Consider the following 16734-nt stretch of genomic DNA (forward strand, 5'->3'; position numbering starts at 1 on the left):
TTTTTAAGTTCACAACTTTACCTTTTTTCCTAAGATAATTGTCAGTGGGATGTATATTATCTTCAGGTAAACAAACTCATATGCATGTGATCTGGTTCTGTGGAACCAACAAACATATAATCAGTACCTATAATCAGTACAACACAATACATATAATTAGTACATTTTTCAAAATTTTGAAAAAAAGTCAAATCTGAATAATCATTCTCTAGTTTAGATTAGGTCAGGTAGTAAGATAATTTCAACATCTGGGTTATCTCTGAGTCTATGCAAAACTTATCTTAGCGCCTTGTCGGTCTCTTTTTATTGAATATTAAAAAATCTCAGGGTCGAATTTCACTCAGATTTTGTCATCTATATATAATTTTAAAAGGTAGAAAGTTGACAATCTTTTGTTAAAAGTGACAGAAATCTGACTTATACCAGCTTAAGCAGAAAAGGGAGGATTTATAAGCTTATATAGTAAAATCATGATAAAGAGAGGAATGATGGGTTTTTTTGTTTGTTTGTTTGTTTTTGAGTTGGAATCTCACTCTCTCACCCAGACTGGAGTGCAGTGGCATGCTCATGGCCACCCCATCCTTCTGCCTCAGCCTTCCAAGTATCCAGAACTACAGGCACGCGCTACTACACCTGGCTAATTTTTGTTTTATTGTAGAGATGAGGTCTCGCCAAGTTGCCCAGGCTGTTCTTGAACCCATGAACTCAGGCAATCCCCCCACCTCGGCCTCCCAAAGTGCTGGGAATGTAGGCTTGAGCGTCTGGCTAGCATTTCTTAATGTGCAACTTCTGACAATAAATTATTTTGACTTTTGTCTGAAAAAAATCTTTAGATTGTTTTATTTTTGAAAGATATTTTCACTGGGTTTATGGTTTAATTATTATTTTATTTCCTTAAAGACACCACTCCCTTGTATTCTGGATTGCATAGTTTCTAAAGATAAATATATCATGATTCGTTTTTATTATATTCTGTTTTTAAAACAAATGCCATTGTGTATATTTAAGGTATACAGCATGATGTTATGGATACATATAGTCAAATGGTTACTATGGTGGAGCAAATTAACATCAATCATCTCACATAGATGCCCATTTTGTTTCATTTTTGTGGCAAGAGAAGCTAACATCTACTAATTTAACAGAAATCCCAAATACCATTTTATTACCTATAGTCTTCATGTTGTACATTAGATCTCTAGGCTTGTTCATCCTACATATCTTCTACTTTGAATGTTTTGACCTAATATCTCCCCATTTCCTCCTCCATTACCCCACCCCTGGTAACCACTGTTTCATTCTCTGTCACTGTATATTTGACTTTTTATTTTCAAATTCCACATAAAAGTGAGATCATTCAATTTATTTCTTTCTGTGTCTGGCTTATTTCACTTAGCATAATGTCCTCTGGGTTCATGCATGTTGTGGCAAATGGCAGGATCTCTTTTTTTAAGGCTGAATAATATTTCATTTTATATATATTTACATACTATATATTATGTTACATATATATATACCTTCTGGGCTCAGGCAATCCTTCTGTATCAGTCTCCCAAGTATGTATGTGTGTATGTCTACACGTATCTATATAATACATATATAACGAAATATGAATAGCCTTAACATATATGTTTGTAATACACACATGCACACACATATGTATCACATTTGCTGCATCCATTCATCCATCAATGAGCACTTAGATTGTTTCCATATCTTGGCTATTGTGAATGATGCTCAATGAACATGAGAGTACAGATATCTTTATGAGGTAGTGATTTCATTTCCTTTGGATATATATGCCCAGAAGAGGAATCACCGGGTCAATGGTAGTTGTATTTTTAATTTCTTTAGAAACCTACATACTGTTTTCTGTAATGACTGCAGCAACCTGCATTCCCACCAACAGTGTGCAAGGGTTACCTTTTCACCTCACCAACATTTTTGCCAACATTTGTAATCTTTTGACTTTTTAAAAATAGTCATCCTAACAAGTATGAGGTGGTATCTCACAGTGGTATGCATCTCCTGATGATTAATAATGTTGATCTTCTTTTCATATAACTGTTGGCCATTTTTATGTCTTCTTTGGATAAATGTCTATTCAAGATCTTTACCAATTTTTCAAATTGGATTTTTTTTTCTTTTTTTTCTTTCTTTTTTTTTTGAGTTGGGGTCTCACTCTGTCACTAGAGACACTCTATCTAGGCTAAAGTGCAGTGGAGTGGTATGATCACAGCTCACTGCAGCCTCAACCTCCTGGACTCAGGAGATCCTCCCATCTCAGCCTCCTGAGTAGCTGGGACTACAGGCATGTTCCACCATGCCTAGCTAATTTTTTGATTTTTTATAAAGATGAGGTCTCACTATGTTGCCCAGACTTGTCTCAAACTTCTGGGCTCAAGTAATCTTTCCACCTCAGTCTCCCAAAGTGCTGAGATTACAGGCCTGAGCCACTGTTTCTGGCCTGTTTTTTCACTATTTAGTTGTATGAGTTCTTTATAATTTTGGATCTTAACCCCTTATCAGATACATGGTTTACAAATCTTTTTTCTAATACATAGGCTACTGTTTTGTCTTATTATTTCCTTTGTTGTGCAAAAGTTTTTTAATTTATTGTAGCTCTAGTTATTTATTTTTGCTTTTGTGGCCTGAATTTTTGATGGGCTATATAAAAAAGAAAGAAATTATTGCCAAAGCCAATGTCCAGGAGATTTTCCACTATGTTCTCTTTTTGAAGTTGTATAGTTTAGGTATTTTATCCATTATGAGTTGCTTTTTTGCATGATGTAAGAGAAGGATCTAATTTCATTCTTTTTCATGTGGAAATTCAGTTTTCCCAGCATCATTTATTGAAGAGACTACCCTTTCCCCATTGCCTTCTCTTGTTACCCTTGTCAAAAATTAGTTGATGATATATATTTGGATTTATTTCTGGGCTGTCTATTCTGTTCCACTGGTTTGTGTACCTGTTTTACTGCCAGTACCATGCTGTTTTGATTACCATTGCTTTGTGATATAATTTTAAATCATAATGTAGGATATCTTCAACTTTGTTTTTCAAATGAAAATTCAAAAAAAGTTTTGTTATAATTTTTATCTTAGATTATCTGAATGTAAATTTTTTTCTCTGGCTAGTTTCAGGATTTTTTCTTTAACCTTTTATTCTCAGAAGTTTGACTACAGGTCTCCAGAGTGCTTTTGCTTTGATCCTGCTTGTCACTTTTCTGGACTTCATGGTTTTATGTGCTATTGTCTTTCATTAATTTTGGAAAATTCTTGGCCATTATTTCTTGATTATTCCTTTTGCTTTGTTTTCTCTTCTCCTTTTGGTACTCTAATTACATGTATATTAGACTTTTGATGCCATGGCTTTTGGATACTCTTTTCTGTATGTTTTACTCTTTTCTCCTAAGATTTCAGTTTGGACAATTTCTACTGACCTATCTTCAATTAACTAATTCAATCTCTTGTTGCATTCAGTCTGATGCTGAAACTATTGAAGGAATACTTCATTTCTTTCTTTTTTTCTTTGCATTTTCATTAGACTCTTGTTTATAGCTTCCAGTCCTCTAACAAAATTGACCATCTGTTCATGCATGTTGTCCACCTTTTTCACTAGATCTTTTAACATGCTAATTATAGTTGTTTCAATATCTTTATCTAATGTGTCCACATCTGTGTCACCTCATGGATTCTTTTTTAAAATTTATGTCTAAATTATATTTTTATTGAATGCTAGGCACTGCATAGAAAAACAGAAAAGATTGAGTTAATAGTATTTATGTCAAGAAAGGGATATAGCTCTTCTGTTATCAGGATAATAGTGTGGGGGGTTGAGTCAACCTATTCGTGAATTGAACTGGGTTTGGATTTTGTTGTTGTTTTTATTACCTTTAGTGCACTACAGGCTTTGTATCCTCCAGCAGTTGGTTGCTGTTACTTTATGCTTACAGTGAGGTCTAAGGTGCTGAAAACGTCCTCTCAGATTTCTTGCTCCTCTCTCAGCTTTTAGCAGTTCTTTTATGCCTGTGACACAGGGGGGGTTTCTCTCCATGCTCTTGTACCTTCCCAAGTAGTAGATTGCTACTGCTTGTTACTTGATATTAGGTTCATAAGAGCAGGGGGATTCCCTACCATCCTCATCCAGCCTCAATTTTAGGTAGGTCCTGTGCTCATGTGCTCAGAATTGAGACTTCTACGCATGCCTGCCCCTTCTTCCTATCTCTGCATCAACATCCCATGTGAGTTAAACTCTGTCCTGTTTAAGTGGTTAGTCTTGGGCATGAGAGAGTTTCTTATATTTCCTTAAGAGTAGTAGATCTCTACTTGGTTTTGGTGCAGAATTCTAAGCCCAAAGGAGGTTTCTTTTTCCTTCCCCAAGGGCAGAGAATTTTTTTTCTACCCTTCCACTAATAACTATAGTTCTTTGCCTTTATCCTAAAGGTGAGAAATTTTTTCTTCAACTCCAGAAGCAAACTAGTTTTGCTTCTACTCCTCTCACAGAGAAATAGAATTTTGCCTGGTCCTAGGAATGAAAAAGTTTACTCCCCCTCCACAGTGACTTAAGGATTTTGTTTCTTTTGAGAGAAGGTCTGGTCAATTGGGTAAGGTTTTGTGTCTGTTTCCCAATACCAGCTGATCACCTTCTTCATGCCTGCACCATCTAGGGGGCCTCTCACTGAGTATCCTGTCCTACTCATCTTTCTTTTTTTCTGAGTCAGAGTGTCACTCTGTCACCCTGGCTGGAGCGCAGTGGAATGCTCACAGTCACCACACCTTGACCTGTGGGGTCAAGTGATCCTTCCGCCTCAGGCTTTCAAGTAGCTGGAACTACAGGCATGCGCCACCACATTGGGCTAATTTTTTTTATTTATTGTAGAGACAAGGTCTCTCCATGTTGCTCAGGTTGGTCTTGAACCCCTGAGCTCAAGCAATCCTCTCGCCTCCACCTCCCAAAGTGCTGGGATTATAGGGGTGAGCCACCATGCCTGGTTCCCATCTTTCTTATGAGCGCCCAGTGGACGGCATAGAGTTTGCTAGTGACTGCAAACTCCCCTTGTGTCTGAGGTTTCTAGTCATTCCACATTAACACACTAGATCACACTTAACCTTGAAGAATTATTAGCATTTTAACTATTTTCTTCTCACCTGTTTTTATGGCAGCACCTTCTTACTCCCATGATGTGTCCCATCTCTCTTTGAAGAAACTTGTCACTCTTTGGAATTTAGATTACTTGGTTACCTATGATCTTAGTTCTGTGATGGGTTCAAGAAATGTTAAGATTTTGTAGATTATCTGGCTTTTTGTGTTGTTATAGTAGAAATCTAGAGGTGCTCTGCATCTTTTTGTTTGTTTGTTTGTTTTGAGTCAGAGTCTCACTTTGTCATGCAGGCTGGAGTACAGTGGCATGCTCATGGTCACCACAGCCTCAACCTGCTGAGCTCAGGTGATCCTTCTATCCTTCTGCCTCAACCTTCCAAGTAGCTGGAACTACAGGTGTGTGCCACTATACCCAGGTAATTTGTAGAGACAGGTCTCACCATTGTTGCCCAGGATGATCTCAAATCTGTGAGCTCAGGCAATACTCTCACGTCAGCCTCCCAAAGTGCTGGGAGTATAGGTGTAAGACACTACGCCCAACCTGCTCTGCATCTTAAGTGTAAACAGAACTCTCTTCTATAGCTTCTTCACCAGAAAGATGTTTTAATTAGGGGTTAAAAAAAAAATAGAAAAGAATCGGATTGGCCTATTTCTAATTAGCCTTCATCATATGCTATTTCCTGTAACAACCACTGTTCACAAGAGATGATACTATGATTGGCTTCATCTGGGATGGGGTCAAGAGTTTCAGGTTCTGTTATCAGAGGAAAGGGTAGAAAGAATGTCTAATAAACCAAAAATAGTAGTCTATAATGGCATAAATACAGATCATCTCTAAAACCATTTTTAATGAAAAAAGTAATGTATGCACCTGGCAAAAAAAAAAAGCAAACAATATTTTAAAAGTATACAATGAGGCCAGGTGTGGTGGCTCATGCCTGTAATCCCAGCACTTTGGGAGACAGAGGCAAGAGGATTGTCTGAGTCCAGGGGTTCAAGACGAGCCTGAGCAACTCAGCAAGACCTCGTCTCTACAATTAATCACAAAATTAGCCAGGCGTGGTGGTGCTTGCCTGTGGTTTCAGCTACTTGGAAGGCTAAGGCAGAAGGATGGCCTGAGCCCAGCAATTGGAGGCTGTGGTGACCATGAGCACGCTACTGCCCTCCAGCCTGGGCAACATGGTGAAACTCCGATTCAAAAAAAAAAAGTATACAATGAGAAACAATTCTCTCTCTCAAATCACACTACAGTCATCTTCCTCAGAGGCAATCGTTAGCAATGTGTTGATTATCCAACCAGAAAGTTCCTCTGCATATACAAACATGTACACACGCATACCTTTACTTGAAACAAATGCTTTTGTAACCAAGCCTCCACTTAACTGACTCATGAGATTAACCAACACTCTTCATTTTCTCTGTAGTACACACAATGAATACCTGTGGCATCCACATATCTGCTTCTACCAGTTGAGTATATGCTTACCAAAAGTCAGTTGTGTTTATTTAAGCCTGTTATGCCATTTGTGGTTATTATTATATTTAAGTGATTCAATTAAATGTTAAATAAACTGATGAAAATGAATACAAAAGAAACCATTATCTATACAAAATGCTTTCGAAAGGCTTAATAAAAGTGAGTTTTTTCAAAAAGTCTGTCAAATTTGCTGTGAGAGAAACAACTAAAAATTATTGGAAGAAAACTGAATAAATCAAGAAAAATTTGTGCTGAGATTATTTTAAGTTGTTTAAGTCTTCATTTTACTTAGAAAATCATAAATAATGTTTTAAAAATTGGAGTCTTACTTCAAGTGGATACCAGAGAAAATGCATTTTATGTATAGCTTATATAAGAAAGAGAACATAAAACTAAGCAATGAACTCATACCCAAAGTTAAGGTTTTAAATTAAAATTAAATTGCTGGCCGGTCTTGGTGGATCAGCCTGTAATCCCAGCACTTTGGGAGGCCAACTTGACAAGACCTCATCTGTACAATAAACAAAAAATTAGCTGGACATGGTAGAGTATGCCTGTAGTTCCGGCTACTTGGAAGGTTGAGGTGGAAGGATCGCCCGAGCCCAGCAGTTCAAGGCTGGGATGACTGTGAGTGTGCCACTGCACTCCAGCCTGGGCAAGAGTGTGAAACCCCAACTCAAAAAAATAAAATTAAAAATTAAATTAAACTGTTGCATTCAAAAATATAACATTTAAAGTAATTTCCTGGGTTACTTTTTTATTAACTTTTTTGACTAACCAACTGAAAGACTTCATTGGATAAAAGCATTTCTACTCTGTGTCTACATGTTTTTATGTATGAAGAAGGAAATAGGCTGGTTCCTTTCTATAGAGCCAGCCACTCCCCATTCCTTTCTTTTCTTTAATAAACCTTTATAACCACAAAAAATAAAAGAAAAGAAAAAGGAAATAAAGAGTTCTAGTTTGTATGAGTGTATATGTGTCCACACATGTGTGTACATGCTTGTGATCTTAGTGGTCAGCAGACAGGAAATGTGTCTCTAATAAAATGACATTTGACCAGAAACCTGAAGGAAGTGAGCCAGCCATGCAAATATCTCAGGGAAGAGTATTTCAGGCAAAAACAACAAGTACAAAGATCTGATATCACTTGATGGTGGATGACTAGAATACCACGTAGCTGATTAAAACTAGATGGTGTGGACATATCTCCAAGATGCATTGCTATACAGTATAATAAAAGTAAGGCATACATTATTTTTGTATTCAACTGGGATCATTAGATCCTCATGTCCTATGTAACTATACAAAATATATAAATACAAAACTATGAGGAATACAAAATAAAATGGAACCAAGAAGTTTAATAGGAATTGCAATTCAACACTATCAGTTGGTAACACTAAGTAGACATGTAAATTGTTACATTTTTATGTTATGTTTATTTACAAATAATTATAAGTTTCTCCAATCCTTTTCTAGAGTCATACTTCTTATTTTTATTTTGCTACTTACATTGACCAGAACTTTCACATCTATATTAAAATTTAGTCTAAAAATTATATAAGCCCTCAATTATTGAGCTACTGTCTATCATCTATCATTCTGATTTCATAATATACCTCTATTCCCTTCTGCCACAGGCACAGTAATATTATAACAAATGAAGGGTATGAAATTTTACTAACTTTGGCAATATCCATGTATCTGGCCAAAGTTGGGAAGTAGATGGGTAGGGAAAATGGAGGAAATATAGAAAGTGCAACTAGAGTTAGAAATAAGAGTCAATAATAAGACATTAATTTTTCTCTTCTTTTTTTTGAGTCGTAGTCTTACTCTGTTGCCCAGACTGGAGTGCGGTGGCACAACCATGGCCACAGCAGCCTCAACTTGCTGGGTTCAGACAATCCTTCCACCTGGAATCACAGGCATGCACCACCACACCCAGCTAATTTTTTATTTATTGTAGAGACAAGGTCTCACCAAGGTTGCCCTGACTGGACTCAAACCCCTGGGCTCAGGCAATCCTCTCGCCTCCTCCTCCCAAAGTGCTGAGATTATAGGCATAAGCCACTGCACCAGGCTAAAATTGTTTTGGGGGGGGTTTTGTGTGTGTGTGTGTGTGTGTGTGTGTGTGTGTGTGTGTGTGTGTTTTGAGTCAGTCTCACTGTGTGTGGTGGGGGTTGTGTGTGTATGTGTGTGTGTCTGTGTGTGTGTGTGTTTTGAGTCAGTCTCACTGTGTCGCCCAGGCTGGGGTGCAGTGGCATGCTCACGGCCACTGCAGTTTCCACCTCCTGGGCTCAGGCGATCTTCCCGCCTCAGTCTTCCAAGTAGCTACAACTATAGGCATGTGCCATCACACCCACTAATTTTTTGATTTATTGTAGAGAGGATGTCTCACCATGTTGCCCAGGCTGGTCTCGAATCCCTGGGCTCAGGCAATTCTCTCACCTCAGCCTCCCAAAGTGCTGGGATTACAGATGTGAGCCACCACACCCAGCTTCACTTTTCATTTTCTGTGCTTCTGTCCCATTTAAGACAATTTTTAAGTATACTCCTGTATTACTTTGATAATTTTTTTAAAAAGTAAAAAAAATTTAAAGTACTTGAACCCTGAAACCAAACCTACTTAGTCATGGTGGGTTATTCTATTAATGTGTGGTTGTATTTGTTATTCTAGCATTTTATTTAGATTTTTAACATCTATTTTTACTAATAAATTTGACTTGACCAGTATTTTTTTAATGTGCTAACTCTGTTTTGGGTCTGAGGATTGTGTTAGGATTATATAACACAACAGGAAGCTTACCAGTTTTTTTCAATGCTTATTCATTAATTCATTTCTTTACTCAGTCAATAAATATTTATGTCATGTTGGGTGTAATTTTAGGTTTGGGAACTGCTATGATCTGAATGTTTGTGTTTCCTCAAAATTCATATGTTCAATTCTAATTCCCAGTGTGAGGATATTTTTAGGTGGGGCTTTGGGAGGTTATTAGGTCAGGAAGGTAGAGCTCCCATGAACGGGATTAACACCCTTACAAAATAGGCCCAAGAGAACTCATTTACATCTTCCACCACCTGAGGACATAGCCAGAAAAATGTCATCTATAAACCAGGAAATTGGATCTCACCAGGCACCAAATCTACAGGTGTCTTGATCTTGGACTTCCCATTCTCCAGAACTGTGAGAAATACATTTCTATTGTTTATAAGCTACTTGGTTCATGGTAATTTTTTTTTTTCCCCTATAGCAAAGTAAACTGACTGAGACAGGGGCTATAGAAGTAAACAAGACAGACAGGGTCCCTAAATCCATGGAAAAGGGCTTTTATTCTGAAGTGGGGGAGACAGTAACTAATGAGGTAAATCAATACGTTAAAAAAATCAGGTATGATAAATACTTGTTAAAAAATGAAAACCGAGTGACTTATAATTGATAGTCTGAGAAGGCCTCTCTGAGGAGGTGATATTTAAGCTGAGACTGAAATAATAAAAAAAGTGATAAAAGAAAAAGTTGTAACTTTATGAGTCATGCTCATGCTCTTACTATAATCAGAAAAATAATTTTGCTAACTAAAGATTATATATTCTGTGTATGACCACATGATATAATTCTTTTCTCACATTTAAAGTAACCCCTGGCCTGGCGCAGTGGCTCAGTCTGTAATCCCAGCACTTTGGGAGCCCGAGGCGAAAGGATTGCCTGAGACCTGGGCAACTTGGTGAGACCTCATCTCAACAATAAATCACAAAAACTAGCCAGGCATCATGCTGTGCGTCTGTAGTTCCAGCTACTTGGAAAGCTGAGGTGGAAGGATCGCCTAAGCACAGTAGGTCGAAGCTGTGGTGGCCATGAGCATGCCACTGTACTCCAACCTTGGCAACAGAGTGAGACTCTGACTAGAAAAATAAAATAAAATAAAATGAAATAAAATAAAGTAACCCCTTCACACACACACATACACAGACACACACACACATTCTTTCTTTGGATGGGGGTACACTGATAAGTTAACCTTATCAGTGGCTTAAGCAAACAATATACCCTATATTTATTTATTTTTAAGTTTCAACTGAAAACCAAGTGGGTCACTTTGAGCTCAGTGATAAGTGGTAGCCCTGAAAAGGGTTATATGCTTCAGAATGACCTTCAAATACTCTCAAGCAGATTTTCTTTTTAGCCTTTGTTATAAGGAACTAAGATTTATCTGTGAGACAGTATTTTGTCTGGCATAATTTCTTACGTTCATTCACAAAAGGAAAAAATCCAAATCAATTCTTTCAAAATGTAAATAAATACTTTGAGCCCTCCTTTCCCAGTCATACTCTCAAACATAACATTTTAGTAAAATTTTAAAGCTTTTCACCTTTGAACTCAGTTTATTAGGTCTCTGCAAGCCTAATCTATTAATAATCACCAGAGGCTGGGCTCAGTGGCTCAGTCTGTGATCCCACCACTTTGGGAGGCTGAGGCAAGCGGATTGCCTGAGCCCGCAGGTAGTGAGGCTCCAACTCAAAAAAATAAAAATTTTTAAAAAGTCATCATAAGCTATTTTCTATTTGTTGTGTTTTTGTTTTTGTGTGTGACATAGGTTAGTCAAGACATAGCTAAAAAGTTACACAAGAAGAAGCTTTTCACAAAGTACAAATAAAGTCTTACCTGATTTCCAGATTTCAAAAGATGAATGTGAAACAAAAAGATGCTTATTCTACGTTAGCCTTCTAATCTCTACATTTCATAATTCCCATTGTGCCTTTGGTCACAATGGGAAACTGGGTCTTCCATTTTGCAGGTATTCAAGAATTTCTGATTGACAATATACCTGATCCCAGATTTGGAGAACACCCAGGCTTTAATTAAGATATTTGGAAGCCCTAAAATTAAAAATATGGTTTTCTTTCCCTTGCTCAATATAATTCAAAATAAGAAAAAAAAACCAAACCATGAATAATATTTAAGGAATTCTAAAAAACTTCCAATTTTCCTTATGATGATCACATTGAGTGTTTGTTTGTTTGTTTGTTTTTGTTTTGTTTTTTTTGAGTTGGAGTCTCATTCTGTCATCCAGGCTAGAGGGCAGTGGCACGCTCCTGGCCACCACAGCCTCGACCTGCTGTGCTCAGGCGATCCTTCCACCTCAGTCTTCCAAATAACTGGAACTACAGGCACGTACCACCTTGCCCAGCTAATTTTTTTTTTATTTATGGAGAGAGGAGGTCTTGCCAAGTTGCCCAGGCTGGTCTTGAACCCCAGGGTTCAGGCAATCCTCTTGCCTCCACCTCCCAATGCAATGAGATTACAGGCATGAGCCACTGTGCCCGGCCACATTGAGTTTTTTAAGAATTTTTTTTTTCCCTTAAATTTTCTTATATTTTTGGTGATGCCAATTTGCTTGAGCCCTAAGAATTGACTTAGGTCAATTCTGCCATTTGTCAACTGGATCCCATTCACTTCTACCTTAGTACATTCCTTCAACAATCATTGCTACTCCTCTCTACTGAAGCACTTGCATCGGTCAAAATTCTTGCTTCACATCTCATTTCATAAAAGAAAACAGCCAGACGTGGTGGCTCATGCCTGTAATTCCAGCACTTTGGGAGGCAGAGGTAAGAGGCTGGCCTGAGTCCAGGGGTTCGAGACCAGTCTGGGCAATTTGGCGAGACCTTATCTCTACAATAAATCAAAAAATTAGCCGGGTATGGTGGTTGGAAGGCTGAGATGAAAGAATTACCTGAGCCCAGCAGTTTGAGGCTGCGGTCGTTGGCCATGAACTTGCAATTGCACTCCAGCCTGGGTGACAGGGTGAGACTCCAATTCAAAAAAATAAAAGAGAAAAGAAAACAAAACCTCCTTTGACCCTCTGTTCTTTTAACATAGGTCCTTCTTTCTCAGCTCCACATTAGAGCACTCAAAAATCTTATCTATACCCACTTTGGAGAAGGTGAAATCACTTGGTCAAGGTCACTGATAGCCTCCTTGCTGAAAAATCTAATGGTCAATTCTCAGGACTTATTTTATTGGGTCTTTCAGCAAGATGTAATATAATTACTCACATTCTTCCCCTGCTAACCCTTTCTTCATTTGGCTTCTATGACTCTAAAGTCTTGTGATTTTCCTCTCATTTTACTGGTTATTTTGTCACAATTTTCTATGATGCATTAATTCATTTTGCTAACTTCCAAACATCTGAGTTTGAGAACCTCAAAGTTCAATGTCAGACCTCTATTTCATCAGATGGTTTTATCAATCTGATTTTTTAATTTTAATTTTTTAAATATAGAAAGAGACAAGTTCTCTGTTGTCCAGGATAGTGTCAAACTTCTGGGCTCAAGCAATTCTCCTGTCTGCTGGGATTACAGTCATGAGCCACTATTTCTTAACCTATCAAACTGTTTTTAATTAACACTTTATTTATGGTTGCTGATGGCTTTTTAATCTTTTAGGTCTCTAGATATTTCAAAACAATTGACTTCATGTGTAATTCTATATATCTTATATTTCACATCTAAAAACTTTTTTTTTTTTAATTATGTTCCCCAGGCTGGAGTTCAGTGAAAAGTTCATGGCCACTACAGCCTCAAACTGCTGGATTCAGGCAATCCTTCCATCTCAGCCCTCCACATAGCTGGAACCACAGGAGTGTGCTACCACACCCGGCTAATTTTTTGACTTACTGTAGAGATGAGGTCTAGCCTAATTGCCCAGGCTGGTCTTGAACCCCTGGACTCAGGCAGTCCTCTCATCCCTGCCTCCCAAAGTGCTGGGATTACAGACTTGAGCTGCCACTCCCAGTCTTAAAAACTTTTTTTTTAGAAGAATTCCATAAGAATCTCTAGATTAACAAAGGGTTCCAAGGCATAAAAATGTTAAGAACATCTGTATAATTTCTAAATTCCATTTACATGCAGATGATCCTTAAATTTATATTTCCAACACTTGAATTTTAATTCAGTTATTCACTGCTATGTAAAAAAAAAAGTCACTAAAAATAGTAGCATAAAACAACAAATTATATCTCACCATTTTGTAGGTGGGGACTATGATATTGGCATAAATCCCTCCTTGGCATTCAACTGTCATTCAAAATGCCCAGGTCTGGAGAATCTAAGACAAGCTCCCTCATACATCTGGCATCCTGGCAGTGGTAGCTAGAAAGTTGAGTTTATCTGGGACCATTGACTGAAATACCCACTGTATCCTTTCCAGCTAGGTGGTCTCAGAGTGATAAGATTTCTCACATGGTGGCTCAGGGCAAGTTCCAAGAAGTCTGGAAACTGAAAGGTTTCTCATGGCCTAATCCTAGATGTCCCAAATTGTCACTCTGACCACTCTTTGTGAGTCAAGCAAGTCTCTAAGGCAACCCAGATTCAAGAGGAGGGGGAATTAGACTCTACTTCCCAAAACTAAAGGACACAAAGATCCACAGTAATCTTTAATCTATTTCAGAGGCTGGATGCCTAAGTATCTCATTTGTAATATGTCCAAACAAAATTCTTAATTTCCTCTCCAAACCTTTTCCTTCCTGGTGACCACCATACCGGTAGATGGACCATTTGCTCAGATCCGCATTATTGGAGTCATCCATGACTGTCCTTTGTTCCATATTCTACCTCCTATTCACTAGCAAATCCTGCTGCCGCCACCTGGAAAATACACCCTTGGTCTGACTGCTCACCCTCTCCATCTATGTTGTTATCACCCTCGTACAATCCACTGTCATCTTTGTCCTATACTACTTTACTCGTCTCCCAACTGCATTATCAGTTGCCGCTTTTGTCTTCATGGCTTCTCTACTCAATAGCCTCAGAGAGTCTCTTCAATTGTAAGTCAAATCATATCATCCATGTGCTCATAATGTGCAGTGGTTTCATATCTCAAAATAAAATCCCAAATTCTTACTATACCTTCAGAGCCTCATATCGTCTGGACGCTGGCCCCTACTCTGACAAGGGATTTTCTGCCTTTCCTCCCTTCACACCCTCTACTCCAGTCCCACTGGCTATTCTTCCTCAAAGAAGCTAAATGAGCTCTTCCACTTCTCATTTGTACTTCTCACTGTGTGGAACTCTCTTTCTTTACATATTTGCATAGTGTACTCACTTACTTCATTTAGGTCTTTGCTGAAATGTCATTTCTTTTTTTTTGAGTTGGATTCTCACTCTGTCACCCAGACTGGAGTGCAGTGGCCGCTCCCGGCCACCGCAGCCTCAACCTGCTGGGCTCCAGCGATCCTTCCGCCTCAGCCTTCCATGTAGCTGGAACTACAGGCGTCCGCTACCACGCCCGGCTAATTTTTGATTTATTGTAGAGATGAGGTCTTGGCAAGTTGCCCAGGTGGGTCTCGAACCCGCGGGCTCAGGCAATCCACTCACCTCAGCCTCCCAAAGGCGCGGGATTATAGGCTGAGCCACCAAGCCCGGCTAAATGTCATTTCTTTAGAGGAGCCCTGCCTGTCATGGCAGCACCTACATTTACTCTTTATTGCCTCTCTCACATTATCCTACATATTCACTTTTTAAATTTATTTTTTATTTTTTTGAGTTGGAATCTCACTCTGTTGCCTAGGCTGGAGTGCAGTGGCACGCTCACAGCCACCACCGCCTGCTGGGCTCGGGCGATCCTTCCGCCTCAGCCTTTCAAGTAACTGGGACTACAGGCACGCACTAGCACGCCTGGCTTATTTTTTGATTTATTATAGAGATGAGGTTTCACCAAGTTGCCCAGGCTGATCTCAAACCCCTGAGCTCAAGCAATCTTCTCACCTTGGCCTCCCAAAGCACTGGGATTACAGGCTTGAGCCACCGTGCCCGGTCTACATATTCATTTTTTAATTGTCTCCCTGCTCCATTAGAACATAAGCTCAATGAGAGCAGAAACTTAGTATCCTTTATTACTATTTCTCCATCACTCAAAACAGTGCCTATCACATAATACGTGCTCCATAAATATTTGTTAAATGAATGAGTAAATAAATATGCCTGGTCTGCCTGTTGGATGCTCCAATGCTAGGAGGCAGAAGACGATGTTCACTAATATCTTGGGGGGACTTTGGCTTAGTGTGAAATGGCACCTTCACTAGTAGTAATCATGAGGTGGCTCTGTTGCAAGTCAAAGAAAGGCCTAACATTTAAAAATCTTCCTCATTTATTATCTCTGAGGGATCTAATAATAATCCCTCTTAAAATAGCTGTGAATTGCTAGACACAATGCAGCTCTTTTCTTTTTGTTCCTTCTTTAGAATGTTAGGCTATTTCCTATCTCTTTCTTGCATATGCATTTAATAGCCTTCTGACAAGAATTCAGTTCCACTGATATATGTATGTGCCTAGCAAAAGATAGTTAGTGATATAAATCATAGTGTAAATCATGGCCCATGGGCCAGATTAGCTGATCAAGGTGATGGGAGGACATAGAAGTGAAAAGAAATTGCAAAAGGCACTGTAATGTAGGAACATATACCTGCTACTGAAAGCTTCCCATTTTTAGTCAGTCTTAAGTTAGGATGTAGTCTGACTCTAATTATACCACGTATGAGGGAAACCCCCCAAAACGGAATTTATTTATTTAAAAATTGTGTATTTATTCTTACATGTTTAAACTTCAGTCACCTTCAAAGTCCTCTTTGTTTGATGCAAAAGATCTATTGAGATGCTTTTTCCACTGCTCAAAACAGTTTTTGAACTCATCCATTTTGATGCCTTTTAGTGTTTCTGCCTTTTTTTTTTTTTTTCACCCCTTCCACATCAGCAAAACGTTTCCCTTTGAGAACTTTTTTCATCTGGGAAACAAACAAAAGTTGCTCAGGGTGAGATCTGTTAAACAGGGAGGGTGGGGCATGGGTCAAAAATTACTGAATACAGTGCTGTGTGGGTAGGTGCGTTGTCATAGTGAAGGAATTAGTCACCTGTTTGTCACAACTTGGAAGGTTTCTTCCACAGTGGCAGTCTCTCACCACAACCCCAGCTGGTACACTGATGTGGATGGGTTCCTAGAAGACTTATCTCGCGGGGGAAGCCTGTACTGCACGGGTCCCATCCTCCAAAAGATAATTCTGGGTTTTGCACTGCGGTCTCCCTTTGTATGCTAAGTAGTCAGTCAGTAAGTAGTCTCAAGTTATCATAAAGCATTAAATTCTACCTTTTTGAAATA

This window comes from Carlito syrichta, unplaced genomic scaffold (genome assembly GCF_000164805.1).
Source record: "Carlito syrichta isolate Samal-C Ts95f unplaced genomic scaffold, Tarsius_syrichta-2.0.1 Scaffold308663, whole genome shotgun sequence".
Lineage (NCBI taxonomy): Eukaryota > Metazoa > Chordata > Mammalia > Primates > Tarsiidae > Carlito > Carlito syrichta.